The sequence below is a fragment of the Tursiops truncatus genome, chromosome 1 (genome assembly GCF_011762595.2).
Source record: "Tursiops truncatus isolate mTurTru1 chromosome 1, mTurTru1.mat.Y, whole genome shotgun sequence".
In the NCBI taxonomy this organism is placed as follows: Eukaryota; Metazoa; Chordata; class Mammalia; order Artiodactyla; family Delphinidae; genus Tursiops; species Tursiops truncatus.
In genome coordinates, this window is record NC_047034.1 from 87,687,983 (window position 1) to 87,701,699 (window position 13,717).

The 13,717-nt window shown below is 43.4% G+C and overlaps 1 long non-coding RNA gene across 1 annotated transcript in view; it reads right to left on the bottom strand.

The window, feature by feature from the left end:
- Positions 1–1,020: 1,020 nt before the first annotated feature.
- LOC117313410 (uncharacterized) overlaps positions 1,021–13,717 on the bottom strand; it is a 30,909-nt gene continuing 18,212 nt past the window's right edge. The window contains exon 3 of the long non-coding RNA XR_004527881.1: positions 1,021–1,522. This is a non-coding gene — a long non-coding RNA (uncharacterized lncRNA). The remainder of the gene's footprint in view (positions 1,523–13,717) is intronic.

Genomic DNA, 13,717 nt, shown 5'->3' on the forward strand with positions numbered 1-13,717 from the left:
GTGGAGTGGACTTTATAGGTCTGGAAGGAGGATGGGGAAACTAGCAGGCTTCAGTAGAGGGGAGAGGACACTCCTGTCCCTTGATGAGAGCTGCCATGTTCCCAAGAGGCCCTGACACCGGGGGCCCAGATTCTCAGGCTCTGGTGCAAAGGCTGCTGGAGTAGCTCACTGAGATCAACTCTCTGTGACCACTGGGAAGATCAGCTCTCTTGCCAGCTCTGTGTCTAAGGACGTTGGCTCAAATGCCTCCTCCTCCAGGCAGCCTGCTCCCTGCCTGGATTTGAATCTTCTCCTCTGATAAGGCACTAACCACACTGTGTCTCACATTGCAGTTGTTTCTCTAAGTGTCTGCTCTCCTCTACAAAGGAGGAAATGTCCTGGAAGACAGGAGCTGTTTTGCCTCAGGCCTGTATAATTCTGCAGAACCCAGCTGGCGTAGAGATGTAGATACCAAGATGTTCACCGCAGCATTGTTTACGATAGTGGGAAATGGGAAGTTCTCTAAGTGTTCAAGAATGGGGTTTGATTAAATAAGTTGGAGTGTATCCATATGGTAGAATGCTAAGCAGCTATTGACAGTTACATTTTAAAAAAATATTTAAAGATACAGGAGTACGTTAAAATCAACAAACTTCATCCTGCAGGGTTAGCCACTACTAACATTTTGGTGTGTTTACCTATTTTTTCCCTATTAGATATACAAATGCATTAAAATCCCACCAAAATGGGATTACGTGTGGGGATAAAAGTTAAATTGTGTTAAGTATGGGGTTGCATTCCTGTGAAAGTAACGGAAGACAGCAACTGGAGGGGAGTCTATATTGTCACAGAATGCACAGTATGAAGATGTTGAAAATTATACTGCACTCAGCATTCTGTACACTGAACTAGAAAAGCCTCAAATGACTTTGAGGCTGTCACTTCCCAACCACACCCACCTCATTCTCAGAAGGGACCCGTGGTGGGCCGTGGTTTGAGAATGAGGGTGGAAGGAATGAAAGCCTATAGATCATATCAAATTTTGCATAATCACTGAATCTGACATATATTTTAATGACATTAGAATCATACTGTGTACAAATATGTTTCATATCATTTCTTATTTAACATCATATCTTAAGCAACACTTCATCTTATTAAATATTATTTTAAAACATGTCGTTGTACATGTTCTTGCTTTCTAAAAATGTCTTTGTTCTTATCTTTTACCACCACCCCCTTATTCATAGGGTGCAACTGCTGAGTCAAAAGTATCAATAGAACTATTTTAAAGATTATTGAAATACATTTCCAAATTCCCCTCCAGAAAATTACACTGAGCAGCAAATGAGAGAGTTGCCCGGAGCCCTGTCATTGGGTGGGTTAATCGTTGTTAAAGTGAATAGATGGATCTGAGAGGTACTTCCACAGGCAGAATTGATGGGATTTCATGGCTGCGCGGTGCTGGGGGCATGAAATCAAAAGCAGAAGGAGTTGACGATACTGAAGTCCTTGGCTTGGGTGTGCGTAAAGATGAGGAAGCCTTCGGTGGAGAAAGGGAGAAAAGAAAGAGGATTGGGATCAGGAGAATAGAAATTTGGTTTGGGAATACTGCATATTTAAAAGAAACAAACAAAAAAATATATAAGACCCAGAAGAAAAATAAACAAAGACGTTTCCCCCAAAGAAAACATGCAAATACTTCAAGAATAATACAGTGTCAATCTTACCATTCTATTAACTAAGACTCATTTGGCTGAAAATAGTAGAAATTTAAGTTTTATAAGTTTAGTTAAAGTGGAGAATTTAGGGAAGATTCATAAAAGATCGGACGAGCAGAGATACAACTAGGACCCGGTTGTTCTTACACATTGACAGGATTCTCTCTCTCTCTGTCTTTCATCTTTGTTTTTCTCTACAGAACAACCTTATTCTCTCTCAGACTGGCATTGTCCACGTGGCAGGAAGCATGGCTTTTGAGAGCACCTGTGGCTCACCTCTCACAGCTTTGCTTCTAGGACCTGCTCTCTCTGGTCTCAAGGTCAAAACTCTCAAGGAAAGGCTCTTATTCACCCAACATGGTGCCTCAGCTGAGGCCTAGAGTGAGCTGTTATGATCGGTCACCTTAGCTCAAGGACCCTTCCCTGGGCTAATAAACAGTGTTTGGGAGCAGGCTTTAGAAGAGAATGGAGCGTGCATGTGAACCAAAGGGTTAGAAAGGACAGACTGTTGCTCAGAAGAGGTGTGCAAAATAATTGATAGTCTTCCCCGCATACCCACATAATTTTCTTTCCATACACAAAATACCCCCAAGTGTCCTCTCTTATTGTAATACAGCCATCCTCTTTTATCAGTGGGATGTAACTCAAAGTCATCCAGCTACTGCTTCTCTCTCCAAGTCCAGAATCCACTAGATGGACGATCTCTCTTTCCTCTCGTAGTTTTCAAGATGTTCTTGTTTCACTCTTGACATTCTACAGCTGTAGACCAGCATGTATAAGTGTGGATTTATTATTTATTCTACTCAACGTTCAGTGGGCACTTTCTGTCTGAAGATTCTGGAGAATTTTTCACCATTATCTCTTCAGTCTTCTCTACCATTTGCTCTATTCCTTTCTTTTGAATCTTCTCTTGGATGGAGCTTCTCAAACTCTTTTCCCTGTCTCATAATTACCCTTTCATCATTTTCAATTTTTAAAAAATCCTCTGCGCTGAGTTCTGGGTGAATTCCTCAGCTCCATCTTCCAAAGCTCTAATTATTTATTCAACTATATTTGGTCCAGACCTTCCCCCATCTGTTCAGTTTTTATTTCAAGTACTAGATTTTTCCATTTCCAGGATTTCTAGTTGTTCCTCTTCCATATCCACTTATTCTTGTTCATTTTTTCCCTCATCTTTTGAGAATTCTCAACTTGCTTGTTTTACAATCGTTTTCATCTGGTTCTACTATTTTCTTTTCCTCTGAAAGGAGTTTATCTCCTGCTGATTGCTTTTGTTGGCAGCCTTTCTTCACATTAGTCTTCTTATTTCCTTTCTGTTTCCTATCCATGGACATGTTTATCTTCTTTTGAAATGTGACTGTGTCCTTTTATTTTCCTCTCTCTCACATGTTTTTCTTTCACTGGAGAGGCAGTGTAGAGTAATATTAAGAGCTCAGGATCTGGAGACTGCCTGTGTTCAGATCTTGGCCCCATGACTTAAGAGCTGTACGATTCGGGGCAGGTTTCTTGATCCTCATCTGTAAATTGAGGGATAATAAGAATAACACCTACCTAATAGGGTTTGGGGGAGGCTTTAGTGAGCTGATGCACACAAGGCACTTCCACAGTGCCTAGAACACAGTGAGTGTTTAGTACATGTCAGATATTTTCCCACATATTTAGAGAAAATTAGTGCATCCAGGTGTGGATAGGAACGGTGCTCAGAGGACGAACTTAGAGGGTCACTTGACAGCAAGTTCAAGTCCAGGATTCCTGAGTGTGTCTATTCCTCTTGGTCAAGCCTTCTCATCGCTCCCCGTGATCTTGCCCACACTGGCTTTGTGATTACTACCAACCACCTCCCACACTCCTCATGTACAATGCTGGTGGGAAACAGGGCAACTGTTATAAATGCTACTGTTGAAAATGGGTGAAAAGGAGGCAACACACAGTGGTCGCATTTGAACCACATCCAGCTGGACAGGGATGGTGAGGTCAGGGCTGTGGCTGGTGAATATCACTGCATCTTGGCAAAGACTGAGTTCTCTGGTCACCAGTCTGACTCTCCAGGTTTTGCCTGTTGGGAGCATTGCCCTTGCCCACATCCACAAAACCTTTCACGAGCAGGGTGGTGGAGAGTTTTCCTCCACTCAGGGCTGTACTGCCTTACGAAACACTTCCTATTGGTCTAGCTACCTAGGAATTACCTCATGATAGATATTCCCAAATCTTTTGGATGATAGAAATCTCCCGGGGAATTTGATGAAAATTCTCAATCACACCCCAGATCCACTGAGTCTCCAGGGGGAGCATCTTGGGAATCTGCATTTTTTAACAATCATCTCAGGTGATTCTTATCATCAGGAAAGTTCGAAAAAGTAATACTACCTCAGTGGTTGAGAAATCACACACCTCAGTTTGGCAGATGTGGGCTATTTTAGCATTTCAACGTTGAAAACGATGATCATCGGACTGTGACTTTCATTTTGGGGGTCTCTGTTGGCCAATTTCCAACTCCAGAAAGTTGTAAGGCATGAGAGGTGTATTGGACTCTGCTCACATGACTCCAGCCTCTTACTACAGATCTGGAGGCTCTGCTCTTCTCCTGGGGCTCAGCGGGAAATGTGGAGAGGGAAGCCACGGCTGGCCTGCCCTCAATATTGTCCCTGTTCTGCGACTTTCACATCACACTGGGGTGGGGTGGGAAGAGGATGCAATTCCTCATGAGGCAGGGAGTGCACAACATGGGGCGCTGGGCTGGTTGTGGTCCTTTCCAGGTATCACCATTCCAACTCCCAGGATCCCGTGGCTTCTTAATCAGTGCAGAACCTTTGGTGTGGGGCAAAGCATTCAGCTTTTGCAGTTGAGCAAATGGTATAACTCTGTGACCTCAGCCATTTGGGACTGCTGGCTACCAACAGAAAGACCTCTCTTAAAGCTGCTATCTCTCTGTCCAGCAGCTCCCTGAATGTTTGCTGCTTCCAGGTCTTCTCTTCCTCTCACCGCACCCTACCTAAGGCTGCGAGAAATTACTGCCACATTCTATCATCCTGATATTTCATACCGTGTCTGCCAAGTATAAGTCTGAATGGCACATGGTCTGAGTCCCAAGAGCCACTGGAAAATAGTCTAACCAACTGCCTTGATAACGTAAAAATAGGAAAGGCAATTTTCCCAGCCTAGGATCTGTGGACGCTCACGGCACGCCAACCAACCTTGATTCAGTCATCTGGGGGTTCCTCGATTTCCACACCCCAGTTCATGTTCCAGTTTCTGTATTAAGATTCTTTTAGTGGTAAGGGACAGAAACACAACTCAAACTAATTTCTGCAAAAGAGACATCTATTGGAAGGGTCACACATTGGAAGAGAGCAGGGCTGTAACTGACTTCAGCAACCCAAACCACTGAGACTTTCTCCCTGCCCCTCTTTCTTGCTTTCCTCTGCATGTCAGCGTTGTTCACTCTGACAGGCTTTGTGTGGATGGCAGAGACATGCCCTTGGCAGCGGCTGTGACTCACCTCTCCTCTGCACCAGCGCAGAAGGATGGGGCTTGTTTTCTCTAATCATAATTTTTTTTTTTTTTTTTTTTTTGCGGTACGCGGGCCTCTCACTCTTGTGGCCTCTCCCGCTGCGGAGCACAGGCTCCGGACGCGCAGGCTCAGCGGCCGTGGCTCATGGGCCCAGCCGCTCTGCGGCATGTGGGATCTTCCCGGACCGGGGCACGAACCCGCGTCCTCTGCATCGGCAGGCAGACCCTCAACCACTGCGCCACCAGGGAAGCCCCCATAAATTTTTTAATTACAAAGAAAGGCTCTGAATGGCTTAGCTTGGCTCAGGTACCAGCTTGATCTTGGACCACATGTTTAGAAGGAAGACTAGGAGCACTTCCCAGAAGAGTCTTTTCTGGGTGGACAGAATGAAAGCTGTGCTCTACCCCAAATAGCAAAGAAATACAAATTAAAACAGCCATCAGGGCTTCCCTGGTGGCGCAGTGGTTGAGAGCCCGTCTGCCGATGCAGGGGACACGGGTTCGTGCCCCGGTCCGGGAAGGTCCCACGTGCCACGGAGCAGTTGGGCCCGTGAGCCATGGCCGCTGAGCCTGCGTGTCCGGAGCCTGTGCTCTGCAATGGGAGAGGCCACAACAGTGAGAGGCCCAACAAACAAACAAACAAACAAACAGCCATTAAATGCCATTGGAATGAAACAAAATGAAGATACCCAATACAGTTTTCTATTGCTGCAGCAACAAATGACCTCAAATTTAGTGGCCTAAAACAGCCCAAACATAGTCTCTTACAGCTCTGTAGTCAGAAGTCCCGCACAGTCTCGCTGGCCTAAGGTCACGGTGTCAGCAGGGCTGTGTTGCTTCTGGAGGCTCTGGGGGAGAATCCATTTCCTTGCCTTTTCCAGCTTCTAGACATCCCCTACATTCCCTGGCTCATGGCCCCTTACTCCTTTTTCAAAACCAGCAACATGGGCCTGGGTGATTCTCACACAGCTACCTTTCTGGTTCTCTTCTGTCTTCCTCTTAAGGACCCTTGTGATTACATTTGGGCCCATCTAGATAATCCAGGATAATCTCCCCAACTCAAGATCAGCTGATTAGCAACCTTAATACCCCTTTGCCATGTAAGGTCACCTCTACATAGGTTCCAGGGATTAGGACCTATTAGGGGGTGGAGGCTCTTAGTATGTCCACCACAGCTGGTAAGAAGGCAGTGAGTAGATCATCTCAAATTCTTCTGGTCAAGGTGTAAATTTGCATAAAATTTCTGGAAAATAAGTTGGTAGTTTGGCAAATCAGCCTTTAAATGTTCATATTTGTTCATTCAATAACTCTAAGAATCTGTCCTTAAAAATAATGCTAAGGCGGCTTCCCTGGTGGCGCAGTGGTTGAGAATCTGCCTGCTAATGCAGGGGACACGGGTTCAAGCCCTGGTCTGGGAGGATCCCACATGCCGCGGAGTGACTAGGCCCGTCAGCCACAACTACTGAGCCTGCGCGTCTGGAGCCTGTGCTCCGCAGCGGGAGAGGCCGCGAAAGTGAGAGGCCCGCGCACCGCGATGATGAGTGGCCCCCGCTTGCCACAACTAGAGAAAGCCCTCACACAGAAATGAAGACCCAACACAGCAAAAATAAATTAATTAATTAATGTCAAAAAAGATAATAATGGCTTTCAAAGAAAGAAAAAAGATCATGCACATGGCTATTGAGGTAAAGGGAAAAATAATCAGACTTCTGGGTACAGTTTTAAAAAAATAAAAATTAATAATGCTAAGTATGTATGTGTGGCGGGGTGGAATTTATGCACTAAAATGTTCATCACTACTTTATTTATACCACCAAAAAATGGGAAACAACCCTAGGGACCAGTGGTGGTAGGCTAAGTAAACCACATTATATCCGTTTAAGGAAACATTATGTTGACAGTAAAAACTTTTGTTCCTGAGAAACTTAATGAAATGAAAACATGTATATCCCCTAATGTTAAGTAAAAAGAGAAGGATATCTGTACATTCTGCTCAATTTTGCTGTGCACCTAAAACTGCTCTAAAAACAGTTAATTGTCTATTAATTTTTTAAAAAGAGGAGGATACAAAAAATTACGGTTACAATATAATGTAAAAAAAAAAAGATGTAAGAAAACGCCTGGGAAGGGAAATGTTAACAGTGGTTGCCCTATGGGTGGTGGGATCATTTGCAGGTGATTTTTTTCCCCTCTAAATATACATTTAAATTTATTTTTAAATTGGCCCTCAGGTGCACAGAATTGGGTTAACCGTAATCCCTATTTCATAACACACTCTTATCATTATTCCAGGCATGGCCACTTCTGTTTGTTTAGTTGGTTGTTTTGCCAGTCATTTTGATAATGGATTAAGTACCCAGAAACATAACACTCAAAACAAAAGCCTCCCTAACCATTCCTCCCACACTCATCCTCCCTGTGACCCTCCCTGCTCAAAATAACCTTGAGCCCCAATCTCATGTTTATCTTTTCATTGCTTTCCTTTTTATGTAGTTCTATTGTATCTATTGTGGGATTGCCACTCCCTTGCAATGTCTTCCGCTCATTTTTTCCTGAGACTCTTGCAAAGGGGGGAGATGTGTGTTTATTTCTAGACAAAAGAAATTCTTCTTCACTCAAGCAGGGAGTGTTGATATAATGGTAACTGATGAAATGCCATTTTAACTATTTTTCATTCAAACCCTCTATGGTCATTCCAGTAATAGCCACGCTCAGCTCAGAAGCTGTGATTCGACACCTGAACGTATGGTGGTCAAATCCCGCACTCCCAGTGAAGGGAGGTGTTAAGGCGCCCTTGAGCTTCATTGGGACCCAGGCCTACTTCGGAGGAAGACCCACTTTCCTTGGTCTCACCCTCTGGTTTGTCTCAAGATGTTTCTGGGCCATTTCTGCCTCATGGGACACAGTTGACCCACACGGAGTCCAGCTGAATAAATTGAAGGCCTCTGGGCCAAGCTTCCTCAAGGTCCTACTAATCCCAGGGTCCCCAGGCTGACTTCTGAATTCAGGGATTTCATTTTTATCTCTCAAGCTCCTGGTAAATATCTCACCAAGAGACCTCTTATGAGCATCAGTTGTCTGTCTTCAGGCCAGTAGGTCTTAACCAAGGACCCTTATCAGAATCACCTGAGAAGCTTTTAAAAACTACGGATGCCTAGAATCAACACCATCCCAAGAGATTCTGTAAGTCTGCTATCAGGAATTTTAAAGCATTCCCCCAAAGACTAGATATACACTTTTGGTTAAGAACCATATCATCAGGCAATGCCTGGCCAAGGCCCATGCCTGCTTTTGGTCTTCAGCAAATTCTTCAAGGTAATGCCAGCTCCCCAGTTACCTGGCTTTTAGCCCCAGGTTTCAGGAGATGTTCATCTTTTGTTTTCCTCATGCCTCCTAGCAAATTGACATCCACTTTCTGACTATCAGGAAAAGGGCCAACTGTGTCTGAGAGATATTTTGGCTACTGTGGTTCCCTGCAGACCTTTTAGATCTCTTTCACTCCCTGGTTTTTCTCTGCCTATCTCTCTGTCTCGTTTTATCTTTCTCTCTCGTTTTATCTCTCTCTCTCTGTCCCTCCCCCGTCTCTCATCTCAGTTTACCCTGCAGCTTTGTTCTTTTCTCCATGAAATAGGCACCTGCAGACTTCCATCCTCCACTTCTGACCCAAGAGGCAAAAGGATTTCTCTCTCGAGGACTAGTTTGAAATATCCTGCAGAAAGACCACATTTGAGAAGCAATTCCAGTAATGGCTAAGAGCATGGACTCCAGAGCCAGAGCTCAAATCCTAGCTGTGTGAACGGAGACAAATTAGTCAACCTCTATGTGACTCAGTTTCCCCATCTGTAAAATGAAGATGATAACTGCACCTACTTGGGTTGTTGAGAGGATTTAATGGGCTAAAATGCTCTCAGAGCAGCGCCTGGTACGTGGTGAGTGCTATCTAAGTAGGGTGACCACGTGTCCTGCAGACAACCCAAGAATGTTTAATTTGCTTCAACTCTCTGAAAGCAGGAGAAAGAAGGTGAGCTCTTTTGTTGGACGTAATTCTAAAACATGTGTCAATATTGGTATATATGTCCATGCCACTCTCTCACTTTGTCCCAGCTTACCCTTCCCCCTCCCCGTGACGGACTGTCCATTTTACATCCTCGATTCATCTTGCCTTTCTTCCCATTCCCACATCACCCACTCTTGTCAGGCTGCCTTTATTTTTCAACGGTGCTAGAGCGTCCACTTCCCAGCTGGCTTCCTCACGTCAGCTCTGGTCCCTTCCAGAATTCCAATGCATTTTCCACGCTCCGCATTGTAGCCAGAGTGATTGCTTTGACATACAAATCTGACTGTATTCCTGCTGTCCCTATCCCACCTCCACATCCCTAAAACCACTCAATGGTTTCCCGGTGCTTTCAGAATGAAGAAAAACTGCTTTAACAACCTGCCAGCCCCTGTAGAGCCTGGCCCTCATCTGTCTCTCCAGTTCCATCAGTTCCACCTAGTTTGCTCTACCCACAGTGGCCTTCCTTCAGTGCTCGTAATCACCAAGCTTCCCTGTGCCACCGGGCCTTTGTACATGCTAGTTTCTTCCTGGAAGTCTCCTTCTCCCCCCACCCCCCTTTAAAGAAATACTCATAGACTTTATTTTTTACAGCGCTTTTAGGTTCACAGCAAAATTGAGCAGAAAGTATAAAGAGTTCCCATATACCCTGTTTCCCACCCTCCCCGCACCCCAACACACACACACACACACACACACACACACACACACACGGCCTCCCCTACCATGAATATCCCACACCAGTGTGTGCATTTGTTATAATCCATGAACCAGCATCGACACATCATTATCAACCAGTCCATAGTTTACATTACGGGTCACTCTCTGTGGTGTACATTCTATGGGTGTGGATAAATGTACAAGACAGATATCTTACAGTATCATACGTTGTATTTTCGCTGCCCTTAAAATCCCTTGTGCTCCACCTATTCATCCCTCCTTCCTCCCAAACCCCTGGCAAACACTGATTTTTTTTGTATTGCCTGCATAGTTTTGCTTTTTTCAGAATGTCATAGTTGGAATTATACAGTATGTAACCTTTTCATATTGGCTTCTCTCACTTAGCAATATGCTTTTGTAAGGTCTCTCTGTGTCTTTTCATGGCTTGATAGTTCATTTCTTTTTAGTGCTAAATAATATTCCATTGTTTGGATGTACCACAGTTTATGTATCCACACACCTACTGAAGGACATCTTGGTTGCTTCCAAGTTTTAGCAATTATGAATAAAGCTGCTATAAACATTTTTTGTGTGGACATAGTCTTCAACTCATTTGAGTAAGTACCAAGGAGTACGATGTCTGGATCCTATGGTAAGAGTACGTGTAGTTTTGTAAGAAATCACCGAACTGTCTTCTAAAGTGGCTGCTCCATTTTGCGTTCCCACCAGCAACGTGGGAGAGCTCCTGCTGTTCCAGGTCCTTCCCAGAATCTGGCATTGCCCGTACTTTGGATTTTGGCCATTCACGTATACATATATATTAGTGTATAGTGGTATTTCATTGTTGTTTTAATTTGCAATTTCCTAATGACTGTGATGTTCAGCATCTTTTCAGATGCTATTTACCATCTGTATATTATCTTTGATGAGATGTCTGTTCAGATCTTTTGCCCATTTTTAAAATTAGATTGTTTCCTTCTCCCTTTTTGACCTCAGTAAATCCTTCCTTCTCATCTTTTAGATCTTAACCCAGTAATCTCTTCTTTGCATCTCTATCTAGATTAAAAAAAAAACAAAACTCATACATTCCTAGAGCACTGTGTACCTCTTCTTCACAGTTATCAGAGTTGTAATTTAGTATTTATTTGTCTAGTTATTGGAATGATGTCTGTAAGAGCAGACACCACATCTGGTTTCATTCCCTGGTGTGTTGGTGTGCCCAGCGCTGTGCTTAACACATGGTGGGCGCCACACAAATATCTGTGGAGTGAGGAATAAACTAATAACCTCAGTGAGAAAGAAGGCGGAGCAGGAAGGAGGGGTCATGTAAAGAAACCATTGCAAACACAGAGTGAGTCCAGAATTTCAAAGAGTGAGTATAACAGTGGGAGGGCCAAAAACAAAAACCAAAAAGCACAAACCTGTAAGACTGGTGTCAGGAATCCTAACGTGTAAAATGAGCTGAGGCTTAAACAAATGACTGAGACCACAGAAAGACTGTTCTAGAAATTTATTTGGAGCAGGAAAAATAACAAGGAAGAGCCAGACCCCACATTTAGTGTGGCAGAATGGGGTATAACTTTTAATGCATAATGTTTCTCTCCCTCAAGAGTAATTCTCAAGCCAGAAAGTGTAAAAGGCAAACTGCAGAAGAAGGATGTCAAGCTCAAGATCAGTGAAGAGAAAAAAAAAAAAAAAAAAGATCAGTGAAGAGTTTTGGGAGTAACTAGCCACCACTGTGTGAGCTCTGGTTTTGGATGAATCTCGTCAGAACTTGGAAATATGATTGCAGAGTCACTGTCCGTGATTTCTGAGAAATTTGGGAAAGGAGCCAATAGCCAGGGAAATGTGAAATGTTTCTCAGTCTTCAATCAGGGAAAGAATGTGCATTCGGGTGAATTTATTGACTTCTGACTTACAAACTTGACATTGATTCATGGCACAAGTATGTACTAGATTTGTAATTGGATGCCTAGAAAGTAAAATTTTCTGTCTTTCTACCTCAGTAAGCCACCATTTCAAAGTCACCAGGCAGCAAGGTGGAGGCAGTGAATCATCTCGGAGGAAGTCTTTGTTCCTAGAAAAATTTCACGATTGATACCTTCTGTTGTGTAAATGTAGGCAGCTAGGCATCCATTATCCTCAGAATAGAATATAACTGGACATTTCCCCTAATGTAGAGCTTGATAAAGGCTGTTCTCCATACTTCTTGGTATGAATAGCTGGGTTGTTAGAAGGAATTGGGCAAATTTATGCAGGTGCAAGGAGCCTTCAGGAAGAAAAAGAATCAGGATAATTCCCTTCTCATTTGAGGCTACATACTATCAATATTAGATCCTCTCTGATGGGCTGAAATGGTCACACCTGAAAAGATGACCAAGCACCTCCCCCACAAGGGGGACACTAACCATGGGGGAGGGGAAGTGTGAAATGGTGACAAGATCTTCCTCCAGCACCGTGTGTGGCTGAGGTCAAAGCACTCACCCAGCCCAGCTGCCCCAGCAGAGAGAGTTTGGAGTAGTGAAAAAGAAGGTAAGGGGGCAGGGCACAACTTTTAAAAGAATGACAATTTTAGGACATGACAAAAACTGGTTAGAACCAACCAGGTCCAAGATGGCAGAAGATTACACTTCCAGTGGACCTTGAGCCTCATTAAACACTCCTCATAACGCATTAGCATGCTAAATGACAAACTCACCAGTGCCATGACAGTTCTGAGGCCAATCATAAAAGGTCAAAAATTGGGTGGTGGCCCAATTCCTGGAAATTTCCACCCCATCCCCGAAATAGTTGGAATAATCCTCCCATTCATTAGCCTGTGACATTACCCAGCCCATAAAAACTAACCACCCCATATTTCAGGGCCTGTCGCCTTCTGAGATGGCCACGCTCTGTCTGTGGAGTATGTTTCTCTCTAAATAAATCCACTTCTTACTTATCACTGAATTCTGTGATGAGACATCAAGAACCTGAGCTTCATTAAGTCCTCAGATCAGGTGTGTGATTTCAGTTAAAAGACAGTGGGTTCCACTCTCACCACTATTATTCAACATAGTTTTGGAAGTTTTAGCCACAGCAATCAGAGAAGAAAAAGAAATAAAAGGAATACAAATCAGAAATGAAGAAGTAAAGCTGTCACTCTTTGCAGATGACATGATACTATAGACAGAGAATCGCAAAGATGCTACCAGAAAACTACTAGAGCTAATCAATGAATTTGGTAAAGTAGCAGGATACAAAATTAATACACAGAAATCTCTTGCATTCCTATACACTAATGATGAAAAATCTGAAAAAGAAATTAAGGAAACACTCCCATTTACCATTACAAAAAAAGAATAAAATACCTAGGAATAAACCTACCTAAGGAGACAAAAGACCTGTATGCAGAAAACTATAAGACATGGATGAAAGAAATTAAAGATGATACAAACAGATGGAGAGATGTACCATGTTCTTGGACTGGAAGAATCAACATTGTGAAAATGACTCTACTATCCAATGCAATCTACAGATTCAATGCAATCCCTATCAAACTACCAATGGCATTTTTCACAGAATTAGAACAAAAAATTGCACAATTTGTATGGAAACACAAAAGACCCCGAATAGCCAAAGCAATCTTGAGAAAGAAAAACGGAGCTGGAGGAATCAGGCTCCTGGACTTCAGACTATACTGCAAAGCTACAGTAATCAAGACAGTATGGTACTGGCACAAAAACAGAAATATAGATCAATGGAACAGGATAGAAAGCCCAGAGAAAAACCCACACACATATGGTCCCCTTATTTT